The sequence below is a fragment of the Bos taurus genome, chromosome 9 (genome assembly GCF_002263795.3).
Source record: "Bos taurus isolate L1 Dominette 01449 registration number 42190680 breed Hereford chromosome 9, ARS-UCD2.0, whole genome shotgun sequence".
In the NCBI taxonomy this organism is placed as follows: Eukaryota; Metazoa; Chordata; class Mammalia; order Artiodactyla; family Bovidae; genus Bos; species Bos taurus.
The window spans coordinates 59,940,758-59,968,337 of record NC_037336.1 but is presented as its reverse complement, the minus strand read 5'-3'; the positions used below and the strand labels follow the sequence as shown (position 1 = coordinate 59,968,337).

At 45.6% G+C, this 27,580-nt stretch overlaps 1 protein-coding gene across 3 annotated transcripts in view; it reads right to left on the bottom strand.

The window, feature by feature from the left end:
* BACH2 (BTB domain and CNC homolog 2) overlaps positions 1–16,400 on the bottom strand; it is a 395,373-nt gene extending 378,973 nt beyond the window's left edge. For all 3 annotated transcript variants that reach the window (XM_059889877.1, XM_059889876.1, XM_024996978.2), the window contains exon 1: positions 16,310–16,400. The gene's annotated coding sequence lies outside the window, so the exon portion shown is untranslated. The remainder of the gene's footprint in view (positions 1–16,309) is intronic.
* Between the last annotated feature and the right edge of the window lie 11,180 nt (positions 16,401–27,580).

The window sequence follows — 27,580 nt, the reverse complement described above, 5'->3', positions numbered from 1 at the left end:
GAGCAGGAGACGAAGGTTTGATCTGGGTCGTGAAGATCCCTGGAGAAGGAAATGGCAACTCACTCCAGTATTCTTGCCTGGGAAATCCCTGGACAGAGGAGCCTGGCGGGCTAGAGTCCATGGGGTCACAGAGAGTCAGATGTGACTTACTGACTTTACAGCAACAACAAATATCCCATTGTACATATGTACCACAACTTCCTTATCCGTTTTGAAGCGCATGAGTAAGACTTTTTCCAAAATGTGTATCTAGGAATAAGATTGCTGGACTGTACCTGGTTGAACTTGGTTCAGTAATAAACTGTTCTTTAACGTAATTGTATCAAGTAAGGCAATGGCACCCTACTCCAGTACTTTTGCCTGGAAAATCCCATGGATGGAGGAGCCTCGTAGGCTGCAGTCCATGGGGTCGCTAAGAGTCGGATACGACTGAGCGACTTCACTTTCACTTTTCACTTTCATGCATTGGAGAAGGAAATGGCAACCCACTTCAGCGTTCTTGCCTGGAGAATCCCAGGGACGGGGGAGCCTGGTGGGCTGCCGTCTCTGGGGTTGCACAGAGTCGGACACGACTGAAGTGACTTAGTAGTAGTAGTAGTAGTATACTCCTACTAACTACGTACAAGGCCTTCCAAGCATGCACATCCTCACCAACACACGGTTATATCAGATATGTAAACGTTTGCCAATCCAGAGAGAGTACATGGTGTGTTACTGTAATTTTACTTAACATACATTATTCAACTAGCCATTTGGGTTTCTTTGGTGAAGTGCTTGTTCAAGTTTATGAATGTACAGTATCATTTTTCTACTGGGCTGTCTGGCTTCTTCTTACCAATTCATGCGTTCTTTACATATGCTGGAACAGTACCACAGATGTCCCACAAATATCACCGACCACCTTGGGCTTGTTTTCTTACTCCTCATGTTTTAATGAACTGAAGTTCTATTTACATTTTTTTCAAACAATTAAAGTGAAGGCCTCCTCATACATTTTAAACTTTTTGTACTATTACAGAAGAATTTTCTAGGTCTGCACTTAAAGAGTCCTTCATATCCCTTCATTAATTACATCTTAAGAAGGTCTTACTTGGGAATGGTCAAAGTATACTGACAATGACTGATACGGAACAATAAAACTGATGAACCTGACATCTATAAGATCTCGAAGGATATCAGCTAGGTAATTAGGACCATTTCAGCAAATCCCGCGATCATTTTAAGGACGTAAGCAGATTCAACTCCTTCTGTTAAAGCCGTCCTGACGTCCAATCTTTGCCAGCTCTCTTTTCTTCCAACTCCAACCACACTTACCTCGACTATTCATCCTGGCCCTTGATCACATCCTGCTGTGTGCACTGTATTTCAAATGCTTCATGCTTATATATGTGATCTCCAGAAATACTAACTTCCCTACCGTCTGGGACCATGTTTTCTACTGGGTCCGTATTCCACACACCATAACCTGGGCTTAACGGAGTTCCCTGCAAAGAGCAAGCCCCTTGACAAGTAATTCTCTATTTGCACAGTAAGTGAATTTAGGACAAATTAAGAGAACTTCAGAGCCAACAGATATAACACATACGTTAGGAAACTGTACAAAATAAAAACATAAGTTAGTTAGAGAGATATCTAACAAAAGTTGAGTGAGAAGAAAACACTGATGAAATATATATCTGAAATCGTAGCCTGGGAACAGATTGTAAGGAGCTTTAAAGGCTCTTCTGAGGACTCTGAGTGTTTTCTATGGACAGTGAGAAGCCACAGGTGATTCTTAAGAGACAGTAAGTTCATTTATTCAACAAATACATGCTTAATGAGCAGCCCTGTAGTGTCACTTTTCCAGGCCCCTGGACTTACAGTGACCAAAGGAGGCAAAGACCCCAAAGTCTGGAGCTGATTTCATAATGAGGGAGACAGATGGACAAGCAACCTCATATACAAGAGCGCAGAGGGTGATAAGAGCCTCAGAGAAAAGGAAGGAGAAGAGTGGGTGCCTGGAAAAGAGGGTGGTCCCCCGACTCCACAGGGTCAGGGAAGGTCTCTCTGGTGGGGCAAGAGACAGCTTAAGGTCGCAGAGGGAGCCTGGGTATCCCCGGGATCTCCTGCCAGTTCCCCTGGACCAGGCTCTGTGGGCATTTTAACAGCCAGAGGCAAGCCAATGATCCCCATTCTCTTTCACACCCTGAGTTCTGAGCCTCCTCCTCCCCTTAGTACTCCCCAACCACCCACCCCCTCCAGAGGCCCTTCTCACCCCATCAGGATTCTCCAACTCAAGACCGGTGGAAAAATCATCCCAACACCTTGTTCTCTTTGGCTGATGTGCCCAAGCTCAGGCCTACCTCCTCCTGAACACTTTGCCAGCAAAGGTCCGCCCAGTCAAAGCTATGGTTTTTCCAGTAGTCATGTATGGATGTGACAGTTGGACCATAAAGAAGGCTGAGGGCTGAAGAATTGATGCTTTCAAACTGTGGTGTTGGAGAAGACTCTTGAAGAGTCCCTTGGACTGCAGGGAGATCACACCAGTCAATCCTAAAGGAAATCAACCCTGAATAGTCACTGGAAGGACTGATGCAGAAGCTGAAGCTCCGATACTTTGGCCATCTGATGTGAAGATCTGACTCCCTGAAAAAGCCCCTGATGCTGGGAAAGACTGAGGGCAGGAGAAGCGGGTGGAGGAAGCCTGGCATGCTGCAGTCCACAGGGGTCACAGTGTCGGACACCTCTTAGGGACTAAACAACAACCTACTCCCTGGATTCTGAAGCCAGAGCCTCCCTTGGGTTTTTTCCTGGAGCCTCAGAATCCAGCCTCCTTCCCAGGATGTATTCTTAGACACAGGCGGGAAGCCAGTGTATGCTCCCCTTCCAATTCCCTTCTTGTCTGAATGACCCCTTCCAGAAACCAGCTCTGGGAAGAGATAGCAACAGAAGCACCCAGAGCCACTGTGGGGTCTCCACAAGCAAGAGACCAGGGTCAGGGAGGGGGCTGTGTTGGTGCACATGTGTCCACATATGTACACAGAGTGTGTGCATATGTGCACACATGCCTGGGTCTGTCTAGGAATGATGTGAGAAAGGGTGTATGCATGCAGGCAGGAGCAGAAAGAATCTACAAGAATAAAGGAGAAGAGGTGCGTGTTCACATAGAGAAAGAAATGTAAAGACTTGGCAAGAGGGAGGAAGAACAAGAGGCAAAGAAAGGAAATGCTAGCGGGGAGCAAAACACCAGGGTAAAGACAGTAAAGGGAGGCATAAGTATTAAAACTAAAAAATGCTGAGAAGATGGCATGGAAAAATAAGAGCCATCCAGGACGAACTGTGAGAGAGGCAAGACTGACACAAAATTTCAACTAGTAACATTCTCATTTTGTGCTTCTCTTTAAAGCCTTTAGTATTTCCCAGATCAAGGCTAACATAGCAGGTAAGGCACAAAGGCCACTGGCTGTAGTAACTAGGAAACCAGTGATGCAACATTTCTAAAGATGAAGTGTTCAGAAAGAAAAAAAGCTGTATAAAGGTAAATGTAGGTGCTGATTTCATAGTCTAGAAATTCAGTTGCTTTCACTACAGAATGCGAAAAGGAGAGGCCCTGGGGTAAGACCTCTGTGGTCTTACCGAGCTAAGATAGAGATCTCTGATGGTCTGGCCAAAATGCAGGCAAAACAAACCAAAACTGAACAGCAAAATAAGAAAGCGCCCACAAATAGATGCAAGCAGAGAGGCTGCAACTCACAAATGCACACCTAACCTCCCTGTGATGTTCAGGGTCTGCGGGTCTCAGCCCTTCAGCCCTGGAGACGGGGCAGCACCGTCCTTCCTGTCGTAACTGCTCCTTCTCACTCGGCCGTTTCCTCTGACTCGCATTTTCTGTTACCCTTCCTCTTGGATTCCTCTGACAATGACTCACAGGGCAATCAGCCAGTCAGCGGTCCCACAACCCTCCACAACAGACTCTGTGGAGAAGGCTGGCAGCTTGGTGGACCAGAGTCCGGACCGGTTTTTTCCTTTCTCTGTTCAGGGAGGATTTGCTTTTCAGCCACATTTCCCTCAAAACACAGCCCTGGGAGATGCTTACTGCACAGATTTCTAAACGATGAAATGATCTGAGTTTGGCGACGTGGTCATAACGAAACTAAAAACAGTAAGATGAAAAAACAATAGTGTGATCATCACACCTACAAAAAACAACTTTAAATTTGGGTGAAATCAAGAGATCAGAAAAAAAAAAAAGCTCAAACTAATATTTTCCAACCTTTCACTAACAGCTAGGGCTAAAAACCACATGTTTTGAAGGTCTTGCACTGTGTTATTATTAGAAGTCACAATTCTATTGATACTGATGAGTCATTTGTATCGGCGGAAACCAAGAACTTCCATCAACATCATGTTACACATAGTCACTGTGGCTTGGCTTTTTCTTTATTACTGGTCAAAGCTGCTTCAGAATGCTTATTGAAGCTAAAAAAAAAAATGGAGGCAAACTCCACAACCATGTGTAAAGCTTTCCTTTCTCTAACTGATCTCACTTTAATCATCTTTCTCAAGATAAGTTTAGGATGCTCTGATCAACTTGTATCTGCAAAAGGAAGTTTATTTATAAACCTCAAAAAAAGTAACATTTTCACTTTCCGATGAAAATAAGCAGAACTGAACTCCAAAAACAAACAGCGAAACCATTTCTGAAAACACATGCCAGGTTTAAAATGACCCGAGGTCAGGTTTGAGTTTTTTTTTTTTTTTTTTAACCTTAATAACATGCAACAGATACAAACAAAATCTGTCATTACTTAAGGACTTGAACCACATAAAACCAAGTGGGGCTAGCTGCTGAACACCTCCTGCCCACTGCCCCAGTCCCGGCACACACACTTCACTGACACGGGGAGAAGTGGGTCAGGTCTGGGTTACACCAGGAAAACCTCAGTTAACTGTTCAGAAGAGTTCCCTCTGGTGCTAAGGAGGAAGTAACAGCAGAGCCCCTTTCTCTTACTCTCATCCCCACTCCCCTCTCCCTATAAGGAGCACCAAAAAATTAAAAGGAAGGAAAAATCGATTTTCTTTGGGGGCTTCCCAGAAATACTGTGATGCTCACACAGTCACCAAGTTAGAAATATGCCCAATTTTCTACCCCGGGGAAACAAAAGCTGTGTCTGGTTGCTGGAGGGAGAAGGGAACCCAGCTCAGCAGCGACCACAGATCTGAAAATAGTCTCCCCGCAGCGAAATGGTCGAGGTGCTCTCCACGGCGGCGCTGGTGCTGTGGGCCGATCGCAGTGGGGCCAGCTGAGGGCTGTAACAGCTGCATGAGTCAGCACGCGCGGCTGGAAGGAAACTGCTGACATGCTAAATGGCTCTCGCAGACAGAAGGCGCACACACCTACCCGGCAAAAACAAAAACAAGGTACATGCAAATCGGCAAACAGGAACCTCTCTCCCCTCACAGCTCCTATTTGCCAAGGTTCAACCCCAAACAGACAGAGCAGAGATGCCGCTGCTCAAAAAGCAGTGCTGATAACTAATAATACTGAAGAGTGGTAATAAACAATTCACTCTCCGTGTTGTGATGTGGGAAACAGCTGCACTCAAATCTCACGAGCCAGTTCATTTTAACCAGTTTTTAACTGGATTTAACTGCTTTTCCTCCCTTCTGACAAAAATCAAAATAGTTGCCCGATCGACCACAAAAACTGGTAACAGACAAGCACAGTTCCTGTTTTTCAGAGGGGACTTACTTTCAAACCCACAATGTAGAGATGTTTAACACAAGTGGAAATTTAAAATTTATTGTTTGATGTGCTTAAACCTGTACACAAATTCGGATCCCATGAACATCCTGGTGTAATCACATCTCAGGCTGGCTCCTACATGACTTTTCACCTCCTTTCTCTCACTTAATACAGGACCCAAAACTCCAGAGGGAAACGGATTATTCGGAATTCAGAACACATCGTCCCACACAGAAACACCATGATGTTCAGGATATTCCATGAAGGTTGTCTCAAATTTAAAATTCAAGTCAGAGGTTACATTTGTAGTTTTAAAAGAGAAAATAATACTATAACAATAGTTCTAAAGCCAATTAAAAACTAAAGAAAACATTATTGAGTGACTGAAGCACCTAATTAGAGGCAGTCTTCTAGGTGAGACTTTCGGACTTTGTCCAGTTTCACTCTCGTTCTCCAATATGACCTTTCGTGGTTAATTCCACTTTAAAATGCATGACACTCTCCTATTTTGCCATAACATTTCATCAGGAAAATCGTTTATCATCTGTGAGTTTCAAATTTTTGTTGCTGTTGTTCCAAAAAATTCACCAAGAGTTGGAACAGAAAAAAAGAAAAAGAAAGGAAGAAGAGCTACAGAGAGGGGGTACTAGAGAGAGGAGACCAGAAAGAAATGGCGTCAGAGACAGAGGAAGGCACAGAGGCAGTACTAAACAGAAGACAGAAGAAGAGTACGAATTAGGGAGAGGTCTCCCTACTAGACAGTGTACTCCAGAGAGCAGGGAGGGACTCTCCTTACCCAGCTACCCAAGAGATCAGACCCCCAGAGAATGAAAGATGAGTACAGGGCATTTCCACAGACTGACACTAGATGGCGCCATCAACTCAACATAGCATGGTTGCTGGGGGAGTCTGCATGGGGGAGGGGTAAAATGGAAGCCAGTTCAGACTCATCACGACTGGGTGTTCAGAAGGCAACACGTCTATCTAAAAGCAGGAGGGTTGGGACTTCCCTGGTAGTCAGGTGGTTAAAGCTCGGTGCTCCCAACGCAGAGAGCACAAGTTCAATCCCTGGTCAGGGGACTAAGATCCCACATGCCAAGACAATAAAAATTTAAAAATTTTAAAAAGCATGATTTCCTTAAACAGTCAGCCTCTCCAAATGTCCAGTTGTCACCACTAGTCATGCTCATAGCATGGGGCATGTCACTTTTGAAATAGACTTATCAACTCAATTTTTAATCAATAGAAGTGTAGGGTGGGGAGGCAGATGGGTGAAATCCATTCTCTTTTTTTTTTCTTTTAAAATTCAACATTTAAAGATAATAGAGTATTTCAGGTTCACTGCTACTGACTGACTGACAAAAATTCCTAGTTACAGACCAAGTGGTTTTCCCCTGAACCTCCGTTTAAATGTCAAATAACACACCATCTTGCTACCCAGGTTTATGCAATCAGATCAAGTGTCTGGCAAGAGAAAGATGATGCTTTCTGACAAACATACTATCACATTAAAAATCATCTGCTCTTCATATTTGTAATACTGTGGTTTATACATTCTAATCTGCTTGTCCATATTCTCTGTCTCCACGGTTGGATTTATATAGAGCCTTCTCTTTACTCAGAAATTTCCTACCGTCACCAGGTTACCAGTGTATGAGATTCTACTAGCCCCACTGCTAGGGCTTTTACTTCTTTTAGTTTATCTCCTATTAATAAGCTGATCCTTCAGAAAGAAGTAATACACTAGGTTGTTGCTGCTCAATCCCTGGGTTGGGAAGATCCCCTGGAGGAGGGCACGGCAACCCACTCCAGTATCCTTGCCTGAAGAATCCCATGGAGAGAGGAGCCTGGTAGGCTTCAGTCCATGGGGTCGCAAAGAGTCAGACACGACTCCACACCTAAACAACAACAAAAGACAAAAGTTTTCATAAAATCCTTTTATGAGATTGGTTTTGAAAGGGAAGAAGGGGACTGTTTAAGTGCACTGAGTGGCCTAAAGGGAGCAGAGGAGAGAGAGAAGTCAGGACAGAAAGTGGACACTGGGAGAACTAAGAGCAAGCCTTGCATGGCTTCTTTACAATGCTGTCAAGATCATCACCCCGATGCCAATCTTCTCAAGGAAATACATGAAAAGGGTTAACTCTAAGTAAGTCTACATTTTCCACTTGCTGAATGGGTAATAATATCTTTTATAGTTAATTTCATTTTTTTTCACAGTTTGACTCTTCAGGGCTCATTCATTTGCATAATATGGAAGCCTGAACCTCTATAGATGTTCTACAAATCAGTGCAAGTAATTCTCATACTAAATCAGCAGCTTTAATTTAAGCTCATCATTGTTTGCATAGAAATCTTTATGCACTCATCTGCTTGATTTTTTTAATCACTTAAAACCTCCAACAGTGACACACTAAGCATCTCCCCATTTAGCCATCTCCAAAATTTGAACTAAATACTGAAAAATAAGCACAGTACAGTCATATGCTTGATCATTTCCCAAATTGAGCTTCAAGCGTATGCTTAATGTTCCAGCAACTCCAAGGATAATGCCACTTGACTTAAAGATGACAACTTGGACATCCAGCCCAGGACACAGCTGAGTCAGCATTCTAAACAGTCACCCTGCAAACCCAGGGTAATCGGGGTCACTACCGAACCAACTGCCTAGCGGAGTCCTTTAAAATCATTCAAATCTCCTGTTGAGAGTTGCAACATGCTAATCTGGCAAGATAATCTCTTCCTGAAATTGACTAGAATGGAGCAAAGGTTACCTGTTTTTATCTGTTACTAGCAGCTAATATTTCTCATTAGGAACTCTGATGGAATTGGTTCTGAATGAAATTCTTCCTCCTCAGTAGGAAAAAAAAAAAAAGAAAGCTATAAACAAATTCTTCACATAACAAGAGGGTAGGAGCGTGAGTTACAGAAAAACCCTGGGAACAGAGTCATAGGATTCATGTTCTGTGTCTAATTCTTCCTGTGTCTTGACATGTTATCACTTCCATCCTCTGAAACCTCAGACGGACACTGAGAACTGAGGAATGCAATTATCAGAAAGTGAGTTAGGTGAAAGAAGAAAGACAAAGGATGCATTCACTCAGGCTCACTGAGAAATTATTTTTCAATTTTATCTTTCAGATAGATGTCAATAAAATATCCAGTAGAGTGAGATGGCCTATATTTCCACTTCTGAGATGTGATGGAGAGCAAAAAGGAAGAGAAGGTGCAGAACAACAGGTGGTTAAGAAAACAGGTTCTAGCATCAGACTCCTCGTGTCCAAACCCAGCTCAGCCACTCATTAGCCAAGTGACATCCGTGCCTCAGTCTTTAATGATCACACCTGCCTCTGGGTGGTTATATGAATTAAATAGTTGATATGAAAAACACATATAAGGCTCCCAACACAGGTTAGCTATAATAGGAAAAAAAGAAAATAGAGGAGTTTTAGCACATAATAAGTCCATTTGTTTTAAACAGATGCTGTCTGCACTCCTAAATTGTGCTAAGAACAGTCTGTATAATCATCCTGGGTCTGCAGAGGCTGGAGACCTGTCCGGTCTGGGACAGACAGGGGCTTCTGATCAGCCAGACTCTCATTTTCACCCAAGCCCCTTGCCCCCAAGCCCACGCATATTAGACAACTGGGAGGGCATGCCTGAAGCTTCTAATCACTCAAATATTGTCAAAATGACCCTCAACATGCCCAAAATAAGAATGCTAACTTGCATTTTTTTTTTTTTCCAGTAGGGAAACAAACAATATTCTTGGCAATTAATTCTGTTTTTATCAGGTTCTAAAGACACAGGTAAATAAATCAATTCTGGACTCTGTATACAGAAACCATTATTGGCCAAAATGACTCAACACGTTATACCATGGTTTATGCAATATTCCAAAGGGCCACAGATAGGAGTGAATTAATAGGCTTGGGAGACTTGTTGTTGTTCAGTCGCTCAGTCATGTCCAACCCTTTTTGACCCCATGGACTGCAGCATACCAGGCTTCCCTGTCCTTTATTGTCTCCTGGAGCTTACTCAAACTCATGTCCATTGAATCGGTGATGCCATCCAACCCTCTCATCCTGTCATCCCCTTCTCCTCCTGCCCTCAATCTTCCACAGCATCAGGATCTTTTCCAATGAGTCAGCTCTTTGTTCTCATCAGGTGGCAAAAGATTGGAGTTTCAGCTTTAGCATCAGTACTTCTAATGAATATTCAGGACTGATTTCTTTTAAGATGGACTGGTTGGATCTCCTTGCAGTCCAAGGGACTCTCAAGAGTCTTCTCCAACCCCACAGTTCAAAAGCATCAATTCTTCAGCGCTCAGCCTTCTTTACAGTCTAGGGAGACTAGGGGGAAAACTAGCTAGTTTCAGACAGGTTCAGATGGCAGCTGACTCCATAATTCCTTGGGCAGGGCTGCCCCAACCTCCCAACAAGGTCACGTCCCTCCAGTACATCCTCCAGTGCATATAATACCTTTCCTTCTCTGAGTCTGCAGTAAGTCATCTGTGGCTATCTGATAAATGTCATCCTTCCTACTAGATGGGGTGCTTCATGAGGTCAGGGCCGGGATTGGGCTTGCTCCCCAAAAGCATCATGTTCACCTAGCACTACATCTGCCATGTTAGGGATACTCAATATCTGTTTAGTGAATGAATGAGCCACTTGCCTCTAAAGAATGCCATTTCTGGACACCTGGCCCATTTTATCCCATCCACGAGCTCCCGATAATTAGGAGAATACAGGATGGGAATAATATAAAACCTGCCTATAATGTGTAGATCCTGGGAGACTAAGCAAAGTCGCTGAGCAGCACCTTGGCTTTGTTTTTCTACGTATAAGAACAGGAATAACCACACTGGGCTCTCCCAGCTTTAAACTCCAAAGTCTAAGCCTTCTACGGGGTAGACACATGCAGCCTGAGGAAACCCCTGAAGCATCCACAGAAAGTGGCGAGGGAGAGACAAAAGGATGGACTGGAGTTTTGACAATGGACTTGGAAATGCAGATGCTTCCCTCTGCACTAAGCTGGAGTCTGTCCACATGCCAGCTGTAGTAGGCTCGGGAATAAATGAAGATAATCACGAGAAGTATGGGGAAACTGGAAATAGGAGGATGGCAATGCTTGGAAAAAGGGAAGATGAAAGCTGACACAGGCAGGAGAGGGAACCAGTAACCAGGCAGCCACGGGCAGGGGCATCAGTGCTGTCCTCCCGCCACCAGGAGTGGAACAAAGAGGTCAGGGAGGCAAATGACACATCTCAGAACCAAAGGCCAATTTATAATCAGGCTGAGGAACAAAAGAGAAGTTAACCAGGGTAATATGCTGGAGAAGTCGTGATTATGAGGTCACTGGGGAAGACTGAGAGACATTTTGGCTGTAATTCCAATGACGAGGATGAAGAAGTACGTGAAATGCTTTCAGATCAGGAAGATTTATTATTTTGGAAAAAAGTAGCTCAAGGAAAAACAAAGGCAACATTCCTGCCTGATTTTTGAAGTAGTGCCACTCGTAGGACTGAGTTCAATTTCCATATTCTTTAGAAAAGAAATGGTCCTTGAAAAGGACACACTGGTGCTTCTGAGACTTCCAGCTTTAGGGAAGCTGAGTAGCATGCTGATGGTGAGAGTAAGTTTCAGTCTTAGAGAAACTGACATTTGAAATTAACAAGAAAAAAACAAAAGATTGGGGGAAGTAAAAACCTTAAATTGACAAAGAAAGAACTACTTTTCTATTAGATATCATCACAGACCAAAAAAAAAAAAAAAAAAACAGATGAGTAATAATTCTGGGCAATCTGAGTTTACAAAATGTTTAGTTCACAGCAGGTTTCAGTTTTGACTTGAACAATGTGTAAATATTTACATGAAATTTAAAAATGGGACAAGAATAGGTCATATGCTGTCACTGGCAATCCAGGAGGGATTTTCTATCATTCCAAAAGCCTTGGTGCTGCTTTCCCTAACACGGCTTCAGCTCTGCCGAAAGCTTCTTTTCTTCTCCAGAGTAATGCCAGTTTTTGCAACCAGCCCTGACTTCTGAACTATTTGTGCTTCTGATAGGGTCCTATGTCACTGGAACCTTCCTGACACGGAAAGGAGACAGGGAGGCAGATGCAGTGCTTGCTGTATGAATCACAGATGTTGACAGATTATGCTGCGTCTTACGTTGTTCCCTATTCCTTGTACTCTAGGGTAGAGACTGGGTTCTCTGCATGCTATGACTCCCAACGCCATGCCCAGTCATTGACTCTGGGCTAGACTGTGTATACAGGACAGGGAAATAACCTTGAGACAGTCAGGGCAACACACACTGCCTTCTGATGAAATCCTTTCCAATAAGAACCTTCCTCTTCTGTAGAATGGGCACAGTGCCTGCTTCTCAGGGTTGCCTTGAGGAGTCAAGGAAGGAAATGAGGAGTCAATGTTCAGGGAAAGGAGTCAGCACTGTTTCTGGCACATGGTGAACATTCAACAAATCACAGCTATTGTTTTAGTGGGTGCTGGCAAATGTCAAATTCTCCTGGAGGAGTCCTCAGGCATTAAACAGCCATGTTACCCGATCTGGTCAATAACAATTAAACAGAGGGCAGGTGACCCAAAGAAATAGATTATTTACCTGCGGAGGATTATACGGTGCCTTTGGTATTAATTATATGGCCTTTCACGTTGTATTCTCTGTTAAAAAGAAAGCTATCAATCCCTGAGTGGGACTCAGTGTTGATTTCATTTGATTCCGTTTGGGGTTTTTTGCCTTTTTCAATTTTCCTGACCACAGTTAACCATTCACTTGGTGTAGACTCAAAAATCATCTACGATATGTCAGGCCTTTAGAAAATAGCCAAAGACAGAAATATGAAACAGTAAGATGTTCTAGTTCACTCGGTAGTGGGCAGCCAGACAGCCTACGGGCCAGCTCCGGCACTTACAATGTTTCTACCCGGTGTGAGCAAATATTTAGAAAGTAGGGGATTCCACATCAAAACCCTGATATACAGCTTCCCTCGGAAAAATCAGACAGTGTGGAGACACAAAGCCACTATTCCCACCCCTTCCTGCCTGATGACAAGTAGCTGAGATGGTGCAGTGGTTGCCTGCCACTCCATGCCATGCCCCCTCCTCTTCAAGACGGTGTGAAATGAAGATGAAGGGTCCCATGTTCCAGAATTATTAAGGATCTCAAGAAGAACAAGAGCAGAAGATTAAACCACGTGTGAGGTCCTTCTGAGAGGGGAGGGGGCCTGGGCAACAGTGCAGGTCACGTGCCCACCAAACTGGTCCTGCTCCCCACCCCTCAGCCAGACAGGAGGGTATTTATGTATCTGAGTATAAGCCAACATTTTCAAGAAGCCAGACACTGCACCCCCTGAAATCTGAGGTAGACAAAAAAGTAGGGCAGTGGAGCCCAGCCCCGCTGAGCTAGAGAGCCACTAGGATCTCTCTCTTCCCTTGTTAAGGCTGGATCCATCCCAGAGACACTAAGCATGAGTTAATCCAAGTAAAATTAAACTGCTCGCAACAATACAGATTGGCCTGGGCCCTTTTGTCGCGTCCCAGGAGCCTCAATCACAAATTCCGAGGAACAGTTCACAAGCGCTAATGAGTAAGTCCTGTTGCTTGTGCAGACAGTGGGCTCAGAAGCGAAGGGCTGGCCTAGGAGAGATGTGAACCTGACCATCTGGCTCTCTGCGACTCACTTTGATCACTAAATGAATTGCAACAAATTGAGGAGCACATGGCTAGAGTTAATTGTCTCATCTGTAATCTGACCCTACTTTTAGGCAGTTATTATTACCCTCTATCAGGTGGGAACATTTCCCACCATCGCTGCAAAGTGCATTTTCCTGATGAACTGTAATGGATTATTAAATTCCATATCGGGATAACAATACTTTGCACTTCTGCAGTGCCTTTCATCCACGGATGTCAGAGCAGTTTACAAATAATTAAGCCCCTCACACTGCAGCCAGAGGTGAGTGACTGAAAGGGACTGGCCTGAAGAACTGAGTCAAAGGCATAATTCAAAAGAAAGAAAATGAATGGCTTTCTCTCAGGCACTAGAAACGCTGAAAAGTTATGGGGGTGGGGGAGAGGGGGGTCCCTGACTCCCTCCCTTTCTTTCTGCCTTACCTCTTCTCCTTTATAGCAGATCTTCGCCTGCAACATACAAAGAACTGATAAGTAACTAACAGATGTGCATATAATTTAGCTATGAGCTCACAGACACATATATGAGGAGAATGCTCTTCCATGTAATCCTGGCATATACAACACGAACTGACATTTCAATCCACCTGCAGAACTGACAGATACCAGAATTAACACATTTATGATTACCAAATGGCAAACATAAAGCCTTCCAAAATCCAAAATGAAAATATTACTCGGCACAAATAAAGTATATTCTAACAAAACTTCTTTATTCCATGGTTGTGTTTTCCATTTCTGGGACGCTCATCTGAATGATATTCAAGTTTCAGGAACAGCAAATAGGATGGAAGTGGGCAATCATCGCATTTTTTTTTTTTTTAAGCAGAACACTAGAAGGGAAAAACATTTCAGCCACTCAAAAGTTTTGTGGTGAAATTATAAACTCTTGAAAAACTGCATTTATAACGGAAATGCTGACAGACCTTTCACAAGAGCAGTTTGAATGCAACACTGTTATTTAGCCATCTCTCTTACAGACTGAAGGCTAATTCTAACAAGATGTCATTTTGACTCACATTTATTATTACCTGTAAGAATGAAAACCGCCGTTTACTCACAAGCTGCGAGCTGCCGGAGCACCAGGGTGGGGCAATCTCACATTGTAAGCCAGACGCCGCTGCCTTACCAAAATAGCCCCTCCACCAACCAAGTGGCAGCCTTTCCCCGCACAGCTTCTTTCATGTCAGCCAGAGCCTTCGCAGCTCAACATGCCTTTCCTACATGTTACATTTTAATGATCTGAGAAAACCGTTATCAGAGTTAACATCTCTAATTTTACTCTAAACAGACAAAAGCAAAATATCTCATTAGGCATCATCTCCGCCAAGGTTCCCACTAGGCAGGAAAGGATTTTTATCTAAAGTAATTACCCATTTTAGTTAAATACACTCAACAGATGAAATTTACACCGGGAGTGAGAGACTGCAGCACTAGACCGCGAAGGTGAAAGCCGAGGGACGCTACGTCCCGCCGCCCCCCCCCCCCCCCCCCCCCCCCCCCGCCCCGGCCAGGCGGCCGAGAGTGCGCAGCTCAGCCCGGAGTTGGGCGCCCTCGTCCCTCCTGTTTCCCAGGGGTCACGGGTCATCGAGACGACGGTGACCAGACAGGCAAATTGCGAAGCGCTCCTTCTCCGGCCACAGACAAAAACCATCTGACGGCGGTGCGGGAACTTCCCCCCAAGTTATCAAACTCGCCTACATGCGAGACGGTGCTGCAGATACCTCGCGCTCCCACGACCCTGGAAGCCTGCGGTGCGCGATCCCTTTCACACGCACACACCCGGCCCTGCCCACTTCCTCCCACGGTCCAAATTCTTGCAAATGCCCGGCCAAACCGAGGTCACCGAGGTGCTCACTCGAGTCCCTTCTCAAGGAGCGCCGCCCGCCTCCCTCTCCATGGGTGCTCGGCTCCTGAGCACTCACCGGGTGAGAGGAGAAAAACTGCGAGACCCTACAGGGCGCCTCGGCGAGGGGGCGGTGGAGCGGTGTCCCCTGGATAAACTCCTCTCCTAGGTGGAGCCCAAAAGGGGTTTGCAGACTGAAGTGCAGGCAGGGAGAAGAGGGGGTGTGTGTTGCACTTAGATTTCATGCAGAATCGTGGAAAAGGAAGGTGCAAGATTTTTCTGTCTGAAGGCACGAGCCTCTCGGCTCGACCTCCCCGGGATGCATGCCAATGACCCGGTCCTTGGCTAGCAGCGATAGTACCCAGCGCGCAGCCCGAGGTCTGCGCCAAGAGTCCCCGGGCTGCCTCTTCCCGGGACCCTAAACTTGGGCTTTGATACCCCGCCAGTCGCTGTAGTCTCAGCTACCCCGCGGCGACTGACAGCCGAGCGCAAAGCGGCGGCTGACAGCCGAGCGCAAAGCTTCGCGGAGCAGCCCCGGGCGCGGACGCCGAGGGCTAGAAGGAGGCCGCCCGGCCTGGCACCGCGATCGCGGGCCGGGGGCCCGAGCGCAGGGCCGTGGGTCTGACAGCTGCTCCGGTCGCGCGGACGCGCGCCTCCCTCCAGCCCGCCCTCCCCACGCCTGACTTATTACCCTCTGCTCCTCCTCCCCCTGCTGTTCCAAAACACCCGTCGACGCGAGCAAAATACAATGCCTCCTCGCCCGCCGTAAACAGCCGGGCGAGAGAGCGCACGGCCGCAGCCGTGCGTCCGCCCGATCAGCTCCCACCCCTTTCCCGTTCCTAGAAAATGCCATCAAAGCGGGCAGGGCGCTTGGCTGGCGGCTGCGTGCGCGCCCGGCAACCGCGGCTCCCTTCCCGCGCCGCTTCCTCACGCCTCCCCGCCAGTCCCGCGAGCCCGCTCCCCTCGCGCCCCTTCACCGGCCAACTTGCCCCGCCGCGGGGGCCCGGGACCCGCGGGCCACGGACTCACCTCGCCAGAGAACTTTGCGTTCTTTTCCGTCTCCTCTTGCCCGCGTCCTCCCAGCCCGCAGCCCCCTCCCGGCAGTCGGCGGATCGGGGAGGGGTGGGGGTCACCGAAAGCTCACGGAGAGGAGGCACATCACATGGCAGCTCGTCCCCAGCCCCCCGAGAGTGGCGGGAAGGGGGAGGGGAAGGGTCGAGGGGAGGCCGGGGAGAAAGCGAGAGCCCGGCGGCCGCGGGAGTGGGCAGGCGGGGTGGCGAGGGCGGCGGTGGGCGCTGGCCTTAGCGCTGCTGCGACCGCAGCCCGGGCGTGCACCGTCGCCGCTGCCGCTGCTGCCGCTGCTGCTGCTGCTGCTGGCGAGGCGGCGGCTGCTCGGCGCTGTTTGCTCCGCGCCGCGCGGCTCGCGCTCTCCCCGGAACGCCCACACTCTCAATCGCTACATTGTTGACATTCGGCGCTGACGTCACCCGTTCCCCATTCACAATAACTTTACGGGAGCCGGGCAGCGCACCTCCCCGGCCGCTGGGGCGCCGTACGCCCGGCGACTAGCGTAAGCCGCTCCGCGAATGGCGCTCCAGGGGCTGGGGCGGAGGGACAGGGGGCGGGCGCGCGCTCGGCCTACTCGCGGGAGGGGGCGCGCCTCACGCCGCCGCCGCCGCTGCTCTCCCGGCTTTGTGCGGCCGCGCGGCCTGGAGAGCCCCCTGCTCCTGGCCCTCCTGGCCGCCTGGCTCGGTCCGGCCTGGCCGGCGACTCGCCCAGGGGCCTTGAAAGGCCAGGACTGGGGGCGAAAGGGGTGGTTGGAGAGGTGATGGCTGGTGTGTCACGTGGGGAGAGGGCAGAGCCGGGGCACTAGACCCTGGAAGGGGAGTGGGACCTTGAGACCTGGGTTTCCGGGCTTGCCTAGCGGTTTCCCAAGAAGGGGCAGGAAAAGATGCTCCGCGGGCCCCTCAAAGCTGACCGGTCCCCCTGTTGGGAGCAGACGGGGTGAAAGAGTAGCTTCTGACCTGACGTTGATACTGACTTTTGAATCCTTTCCAGGAGGGCCTCCGCCTGTCCCACCGAGGTGGCCTCTAAGTCCACACGCCAGGGTTTGAAAAGGGGCGCGTGCGATTATGAAGCTTACCCAAGAGCCTACCTCGCAGCTGAGGCCCCAGTCCTGCTGGGTTCCAGCCCCCTCCTCCGCCGCCCACTCGAGAGGCCGCCAGGGTGTTGCTGCTGCACTTGAAGGCCATCGCGCGGCTGCCCTGTCGGAAGAAAGCTTGATGGTGGTTAGGGTTTTACAGAAAGTAATTAGGACTTCGACTGAAGGAACATTTGCAATAAAAGGAGGTTGTGTTAGTATAGTGCTGGTGCCTGCAACTTTACGCCTGCCAGGGCCAAGAAATTCTGCCACGTTTCCCTGAACACCTATAACTTGGCCCCCTTGTGTACAGGCAGTATTCTGTATTATTACATGTGGTGCTGATTTTTAATGAAGATTATAAAACTTTGGCTCACTCTACTGAGAGAAGGACCATAAATCGCCCCTGTAAAATGGGCACTGGCATATGCTGAGGAAGCAGCGAAGCGCTGCCCTGGGAGTCTTGTGATATCAACCAAAGTGTTGCTCTGAACCACCTTCGTTTGAGGGCAGAGTTTTCAAAGGCCCCATTTTGAACGTCTGCGTGGAAAGCTAAGCAATGGCTGCAAGGAAGCGGAAGGGGCCAAGGTAATTTTTCTAGCAGCATTGCAGAGCCTCTTGGAATAGGTCAAGACCCACACTGGGTATTTTCCTCTGCTAGCATCTCTAGTTTTCTGATGAACAGCGGCCCCAGGGGTAGGAGCAGTCCTCAGTCCCCTGATTCGATGAATCTGGTGCTCCTTTTGACAAAACATCCTGGCTTCTGAGAGGTCCCTGCCTGACCTCACAGTCAGGATAGAATTTTGATGATCTGCCTTGGCGGGGCCATTTCTTACAGTCTTCTTCTGAACAGTGATGTTTCTGCATTCCTCCTCCTTGTAAGCATGTGAGTGTTAATGTGATAACTTTGCTTTTTAGTAGAACCAAGCAATGTTTTCTCCCAAGTGCCAGGCTTGAGAAGATCGCTAGGAGGGTGGAGTAGATTAATTTGTTTTGAAAACAAATTGTGCCCACCCAGCTGTGAATGGAGTTGGGTGCATCCGAGTAGATTGTGGTGAGAGGGTGGGTGTTAGCATAGGTTGTGGTGAGAGGGTGGGGTTGGGGGGCGGTGGCTGGTGGAAGCTGATCTTGCCACCTTGTTTCTGGTCCGGATTGGATATGGATACAAGAAAGGCTATTAGGTCATTCCAATTAGCCTATTTGCCAAAGACTCAGAAGGGGAGCTTTCTTAGTTTGAAATTCTCAAGTATGGGATGGGACAGCAATTAGAGGTGCAACTATTATAGGTTGTTTCATTTAGTCATTCAGGGAGGTGGAATTAGAAGGAATTGACCTCTAAGTCATGTCTGGGACTGCAACCATGGGCTTCTGTCAGTAAGACAAAATCTCTGCCCTGGAGGAGCTGGAAGTCTGGTAGGCAGTTAGTTATTTCATTTTCAAAGTCAGAAGTGGGTAATTTGAATTAAAGCCTGTAAAGCATGTTCAGAATCACATAAAATTAAGATGGTAAATCAAAAACCGGACACTCTTTATCAGAACTGCTGCAGAGGTCAGGCGGCGGACGGCCTTAGCATACTTGTCATGGACATTTGTTGGCCATCCTCTGGGCTTGAAATGCTGCTCTGGGCACTAAGGCTTTTACAATGTGAAACAGATGCAGGTCCTTTCCTCTGTATATTCATGGCGGTAACTTGAGTAGAAGTCAATTTATTTCCCATGCCTACAACTTTCAACCTTTCCTGCTATACTTTTCTTCTTACCTAATTAGATGTGTGTGCTGATCCAGAATAGGGGCTTCATCTGTGGTAGGTTTCTTAAAGGCAGGATATGATTTCCAGAGACAATAATTTGTACGATAGTACTGAAGTCAGTAAATTTTGTCCCCATAAATCTCCTTGATTTTATAAAATAAAATAGGAAAGATTAAAATATGCAGGAGACAAAAAGAGCAAAGGAAGATAGAAGAAAGAGGTGAGCGGTTCTCAAGTCTTTGATTTTCTCATTCTCCAGCACCCTCTTAAAGGATCTGAGGATGTTGAGAAGATATAATCATTTTGCTTAGGCAGAATTTGAAATGTTGTACCTTGAACAAGACATGGCAGGGCAAAGTTAAAATTAGATGAGAGAGAATGGAGTAAGATGTTTAGAGGGAGAATATCAAAGACAAAAGGAGGCAAAACACTGGAGGAAATTTCTGTTAAATTTCTCTTAAGAAAGTTCTGAGTTCTACTCACTGAGCGAATTCCTTAGAATTATGACTGAGATTTATTATTTCAAAACCAGATGTTTTGAAGTATATATAAACCATAAAATCTCAGCCAGTACTGCACAAGTAACACCTGGAAGAACTGGTGAGATTTGAATAGTTTTGAGTGGTGTTTTGTTCAATAATTGTTAAGCCACCTCTTTGTGGCAGGCACTGTTCTATGAGCTGGCATGCAGAATTCATTCTAGTGATGAGATTGGGGTGGGGGAGAGAGACAGACAATGAACCAAATATATATTTATATATAAAAAATATACTACTTGACCATATATATATATATATATATATCAGTCTGAGACATAAATGAGCAGAGAACAGAGCTATCTTGATGGAGAGCTTTCCATACATGGGGAAGAGCAGGTGCAAAGGTCTGAGGTGGGGTGGTCAGGGACAGCAAAGTGGCCACAGTGCCTGATGCAGAAGAGCAGGAAGCAGAGTGGCAGGAGACGATGCCAGAGAGCTAGCCAGGCTTTGAGTTTAGGTGAAATTTACAGGGGGTTCTGCAGAGAAAGGACCCTGTCTGGCCTTGACTCCTAAAAAATCATTTTGGTTGGCAAATGGAGGAGACAAGAGTGCAAACATGGAGAGCACTTAGGAGGCTATTGATATAGGCTAAGAGGGAGGTGATGGTAATTTGGACTGCAGTAATAGCTGTAAATGGAATTTAGATATATGTTCAAAGTAAACCAGATGCAACTGACTGATGATTCAGCTGTGGGATGTGAGAGAAATAAGGAGTCAAAGGAAATTCTAGACTTTGGCCTAAATAGCTGATTAACAGAAATTCCATTTTGTGAGATGGGAAAGGCTACAGAAGGAACAGGTAATAGGGGAGGGAGAAGTTCAAATGTTTGCATTTGGAGAAAGTAAATACACTTCAGGCTTCTCTGGTGGCTCAGTTGGTAAAGAATCCGCCTGCAATGCAGGAGACCCAAGTTTGATCCCTGGATCTGGAAGATCTGCTGGAAAAGAAATGGCAACCCACTCCAGAATTCTTACCTGGGAAATCCCACGGACAGAAGAGCCTGACAGGCTACAGTCCATGGGGTTGCAAGAGTCTGACATGACTTAGCGACTAAACCATCAACCAACCAACCAACCACCAAACTTCAGACACCTGTTGACGTCTAAGTGAAAACATTGAGTAAACAATTAAACATGGGAGACTGAGACCTCAGAAGAGAGATCTAGACTCAAGTTGGAAATCTGTGTGTCATCAACACAGAAAATCTGGGAACATGGGTGGAGAAGAGAAGAGCTCTGAGGATAAGCCCTGAAGCAGGGCAGCATTTAGAGGTCAGAAGAGGGATAAAATAAAGATGTGGCCAAGGTGACTGAGAAACAGCAACAGTGAGAGTAGGGGAGAGGGCAGCGTAGCATCCTAGAAACCAAGTGAAAGTGGATGTTTTGAGAAGCAGGGGCTAATCAGTTGTGCCAGTGCTTTGAGGGGTCTAATTGAAAGAGAACATGCCATTGACTTTTTTCTAAATTGAATATTTTATTTATTATTTGTTTGTTTCCGCTGTTCCACAGGGTATATGCAATCTTAGTCCCAACCAGGAGTGCAACTGTCGTTTCTTCATCAGAAGCTCAGAGTTTTAACCACTGGACCCCACCCAGGAAGTCCCCCCACTGATTTTTAATGATCTGAAGAGCGCTGGTGTCTTTGACAGCAGGGAGTGATATGGACTCACCCTGGCTGAAGTGAGTCTGGGAGATACTGGGAGGAGAGAAAGTAGAGGCAGTGGATGTGAACCACTCTCTAGAGGAGCTTTGCTGTGAAAGACAAAATGGAGACATGCGTAGAGGGTGATGGGAGAAATTAGACCTTGTTGGTAAGAATAATTCAGTCAAGAGGGGAAACTGTTGAAGTCAAGAAAGAGTGGACAACTTCTAGAGTGAAGTTCTTGAGTCAGGTAGGGTCAGTTCATCCCCCACAAGAACAAGGAAGGCAGCTCAGGTAGGGATGCTCAGGGAGGCTGGTCTGGGGTGGTGGGAGATGCCAGGAATCCTCGTCTGGGTGATTCTGTTTTCTTAGGAGATTGAGAAGTGAGGTCATCAGCTGGTGGTGGAGAAGGGAAGGGTGTAGGAGTTGGAGGAGAGAGGAAAAGTGGGCTAGTGCAGCACAAGGTAGCAGGACTACTGGGCAGCTCAGATGGACTTTGAGGGTCACTACTAGAGTCTTTCGGAGAAGGCACTGGCACCCCACTCCAGTACTCTTGCCTGGAAAATCCCATGGACAGAGAAGCCTGGAAGGCTGCAGTCCGTGGGGTCGCTAAGAGTCGGACACGACTGAGCGACTTCACTTTCACTTTTCCCTTTCATGCACGGGAGAAGGAAATGGCAACCCACTCCAGTGTTCTTGCCTGGAGAATCCCAGGGACGGGGGAGCCTGGTGGGCTGCCGTCTCTGGGGTCGCACAGAGTCGGACACGACTGAAGCGACTTAGCAGCAGCAGCAGCAGCACTCGAGTCTTTATGGAGATGACATTGCCAAGAAGACTTATTTCTCATCATATAAACTCTCATACAAGTTTTGAAAAATAATCAATGTATTCCAAACTAGAGAGTGTTGTAATTTTTCAGAGTAACTAGGACCATGCAGAAATTTTACTGCTAGCTATTGTTAAATTTAGCTGGCAGCCTTTTTGCTTTTTAACTACTCATTTGTCTTATTTATCACATCTTTATCTCCCTCAAAGTTCACCTTAGTTCCTAAGAAGGACTGGAAATAGTCTTTAGGAGAAAAAAACGTTCTTACATCATTATCCATGGTAACATAGCCCAAGATCTTCTATTACAATGAAGAATTGATACCACTATTATCTAAAAATTTAAGTGAAGTAAAATTCTTCTTCAGGCACAGTTGAATATCTGTTGTGCTGATGAGAGATGAAAAATTAGAAAACGCTAGATCCTATCCTTAGGACACTTAAATTTAGGTAGAAAGTCAAAGCTAACATAAATGAAACAGTGGACAAATGTAGTGATTTTATATTTAATTAATTTTATTAATTATTTCATGCATTACTTATATTAAGGTTTAACATTATTTACATAGAAATGATATTTATTAGCATTTATACTATTGAAAAAATTAAGAATATACAAAAAGATTTTTTGTATGATGGCAAAAAAGAAATGGAAAAATCTAAATGCCTACAGCAGAGGACTGGCTGAATTAGTGGTGGTTTATATATAAAAGTGAATATCACAGATTCATAAAAAATGACATTGAAAAAGTATGTATATTGGTGTTTTAGTGCTTTATTAGTACATTTTCTTTAAAAACTGCAAAGCAGTATGATCCCCAAAGTGGAAAAACTGTCTAAGTGGCCATAGAAAAAAAGTGTGGAAGGATATACAGCCAGTGTTAAAGTAGAGCTTATGAGTGGTTTTTCTTTTTGCTTAACTGTTTTTTTTTTCTCTAATATAAATGTATTACTTCTGCAATAAAGAAAGCCAATAAAAGTTATAAAATTCAAGATGTGTGTAATTAAATTCTAATAAGAACTTAAGTGTTGTAAGTGTTAAGAGGGAAAAAAATTTTTTTATGAGGGTTGAAACAGCCAGGAAGGTTTTCATTGAGAAGATGGAATTTGAGTTGAACATCAAGGCTGGGAAGGATTCAGAGAGGAGGAAAAGTGGCTGGACACTCAACACCAAAGTATCCCCAGAGGCTGGACTTTAGTCTGACCAAACCATCCATGTGTTGGAGTCTTAGGAAGGAGTTAAGACATTATGACATCAAGAAAAGTAGATCAGAAAGTTATGGGAGACACTGCCTGCTGTGACAGCCAACAAGGAGCCCTACTGCAGCGAGGAAGGGCCATTGTCATGGTGACAAGGTTTTTGAGAAATATGTTTCTCCTTCCTAGCCCCTCTCATTGGCCAAAATCTTGTATCTGTTAGAAAGCAATCACTTATCCGCCTGCCTTCACTTCTTTCATACATTCCCTGATTCCTTGATTCTGAAGGACAAGGAGATTTTGTCAAACATAGAGGTTGGAAGGTCATTCTCGGCAGGGAAATTGGGATACTGAAAGTTCAAGAATTGTAGGATGTTAAAAGTAACAGCCAGCAGCACAATATAAGACTAGAGAGGTGGATGTGGATCAAAAGCATGAAGATTTAATTTTATCCATAGGTCACAATGCCTCTTCAACTTTCCAGGGACATGCTTGTAAAATGGCAGAGATAGGATGCTAACAGCTAGGAATCCTGGAAAATGGCCCCAAATGCTCTTCTACAAGCATAGCATGTCTGTGAAATCTCCTGTTACATGTTAAAGAATTCAACTAAACTTCTGTTGCCTCTATGATGAACAAGAGTTGATTTTACTATAAACTCTTATTTAAATAATTTGGTGTCCATTAGGACTAAAATTTCTCCTCCCACACTCAAAATCTTTTATTAAAATCAATGCACTGTAGGAAAATGCTCTTTATCTGTGTCTTCAAAGATGCTTGGAGATACAGGAAAGCCTGGCTGGGTGGCTTTCAACGAGCAGTTGCCAGCTGTCAAAGGGGCATAATCAGTTTTGGTTTTAGAAAAGAACACAGCATAAGCAGCGTGAAGGGGCCAGAGGAGCTGGAGACAGTAGCAGAGATCCGGGAACAAGATGATAGGAGCCCAAACCAATGCATGGAATGGAACTTAGACCAAAAGGAAGGGGTCTACTGAAAGACATTCAGAGATATTCAAGATGTAAGGATCACCTGCTTGAGGGAATGGGGAGAGGGAGGAACAACCAGAGGGAAGAGCTGATCCTGGGATGTGGGAGGAGAGAAAAAGCACTCTGGTAAAATGAAGTGAAGAGGAATGAGGTCTGGGGCTAGAACTCTAAAAGCAGTGTTGAGGATGGGTTGGGCAGGAATGGAGCTACCTGGAGGGGAGATGGTCCAGAGATGGGCACATCAGCAAAAGCAAGGAGGACTTTTCAAGGAGGGGTCTAGGAACAGCATCCCATGAAAAGGAAAAGTCTGGAGGGACAATAGGGGAGATTCTAGACCCACTTCATGGGGAGGGGTAGAATGAATGGGAGATGTGGGTCCCTGGAGGGACTGAGAAAGACACGGAGGTAGGCAGAGAGACTGGTAGGAAGAAGAGACTGGAGATGAAAGGATGGAGTAAATACAGATGCACAGGATATGAAGGAGGAAATATAGCATGAATCCAGAACTCTGGGTGGGCAGGAGTAGCCATGGATGGACAGGAGAAACTCAGACACTTGTGCTCATTTTGAGCATTAAACATAATCTGGAGGACAGATGGGCAGTCATCAGATATCTACTCAGAAAAGTGGAACCTGAAAATGAACTGGATTATCATCAAAGAAAGGACAATGATAAAATTTTGAGAGTTAGGGATAAGTAAGAAAACGGGTTGAGAGCTGGATTTTTGTTTCCCACAGGAAGAGGGTGATGAGTTCAAAGCTCAAATAAGCAAACTAATAGTATTGGTAATAATAATGACAATGATAATAATAATATTGCTTTCCTTTCCCCTTTTTAAAATAAGTAACTCTAGCAATATTCTCTTGTCCCCCTCAGAGCTTGTTGCAATGCCTAGCTTTTTTTAAATGAGTAAGTAAAATTTCAATGTTTGTCTCTTCCTTTGCCCACCTCATAAAGATGTTTTTTGGTCAATAAATGGATTATTTTCACCAATCATCACATATTTGCTTAAGAAACTTGAAGAAGTTTGGTTGTAGACAGAAGTAATCTGACAATTTTCTAATGACTATGAAAAGAAAGCCTGGATGCTTTTATTCTAATACCAATGTGTTAATACTAATTCTACATTCCCCCCCCTCTCAATCCAGCTTCTGAGTTTTTGAGGGGCACAGAGCTGAGTTCACTAATCCTATAGCAGTTTCCCCCAAAAAATCTAATAGGCTATACTTAGAGCTTTCAATCTGTTTTTAAAAAACAAACTTGTTTATGTGATATAATTACACAAGGGCATCCAACCTGAACGCTGGTAACAGCCACGCGCTGGTCAGCGCAGCTGTCCTGCAACGTGCGTGCGTCAGGCACGGCGCCTGCGTGGATGACCGAGATCCGGGCCTCGTCTCTCTCCGTTTTGCGAGGTGTTTCCTACAGAAGTCTGCCTCGGCACCACACGCCCAGGTGCTCACCTCACTGCACTTCAGGGGGTAGGTGTGTGTGGAAACCTGGTGACTCGTGCCCAGACTTGAACGGGGCGTTGGGTGATCTTGCAGATGAATGAAAACACCGAGTCCCTGTGTTTGTTCCAGTTTCACTTCAGCACCTTCTGGATTTACAACTTTGCCCAGATTTGTCGTCATCGTCAGCCAGATCCTGTTGTTAGGTTCCCTCCATCCTTCATTTTTCTGAGGCTGGAAAGGGCGGTGTGAAGTTTGGTCTAGGATATGTTTCGGAATCGTGCTGGGCGGTGATCCAGAAAAGGGACCCAAATTCCCAGGTCTGATGAACAGTTCATGTGAACCTAAGCAGATGGTGAATCAGAGTGCTTATGTATTAATGTCTGTAACCTCCGGTGAGTTCGTTTCAGGATAGCCTACTTCACTCTGAAAAGAACAACAGGAAACACTATGAATTTCTTTTCTCCCAAACTTTCTTTTTTCAAATTCAGCGATAGACAACGTTGCTATTCCTTTCTGATCTCACTTGTGTTACCTACAGCCTCACCTGTGGGTTCCTTTCAATCATAAAGAATATCTTTGAAAAATATCTTACTTAGAAATAATTACAAACTTTTGGAAAAGGTGCAAGATTAATACATAGAACTCCCCTATCACCTCCAGCTCAGATATCCCGATTGTTAATATTTTGACACATTTGTGTGTTTTCTCTCTTTCTCCCCCTTTCTATCTATAGGTATCTGCATACACACTTATTATTGTTATTCTTTTTCTGAATATTTGAAAGCAAGTTTCAGCATCATGGGCTTCCCTTGTGGCTCAGCTGGTAAAGAATCTGCCTGCAATGTGGGAGACCTGTGTTTGATCCCTGGGTTGGGAAGATTCCCTGCAGGAGCCAATGGCTACCCATTCCAGTATTCTGGCCTGGAGAATTCCATGTACTGTACAGTCCACAGGGTCACAAAGAGTCGAACACGACTGAGTGACTTTCACTTCATTTCAGCATCATGCCCATCAACTCCTAAATGGGTGAGAGAATATTTTCAAAAGACAATGACTCTGTCATCCAAATCAGGAAGTCAGCATTGCTGTAACCCTGACAGCCAATCCAGAGACTCTATTCAGATTTCACCAACTGTCCCAACAACATCTTTTTCCTTTCTGGTCCAAGATCCAGTTCAGGATCATGGTTTTGTTTAGCTGTCACATCTCTTTGGTCTCCTTCCCTCTGGACCAGCTCTCTGTTGATGTCTCCTCACCCCTGCCCCCTACTGTCTCCAGGGAAAGGGCCAGGAAGGGGGACGGAAGCATGGCAATACTCCTTTTGACTGTTATTTGATTCAAAGCGTTGGTACTACATACACTGAGCAGTTCATTTAAGATTTTGCAATCTTTGTTTGTAAGCTATGTCTCAGTTTAAAAAGAAAAAGGTAGAAATAACCAGGTGGAAACAAATGTTTGTACTTAAATGATAATTAGTAAACCATCCCAAATGAGTGAAGCACCCTCACCTCACAAGGACTTCGCAATGCTTTTCTCATTGCTTCTTTCCTGCCCCAGCAAACTCCTACTCACCCAGCTCTGCACGTAGTGAAACTTCTCTCACCCACCCTCCCAGCCAGGTCAGGGCTGCCTTATGTGTACCTTGAACCCAGATCCTTTGCGGCATTCATTACACATACGTTCCACTCCTCTTTTTAAACGCATCTTTTAAAATTGTGGTAAAATGCATGTAACATAAAGCTTACCATCTTAACTATTTTAAAGT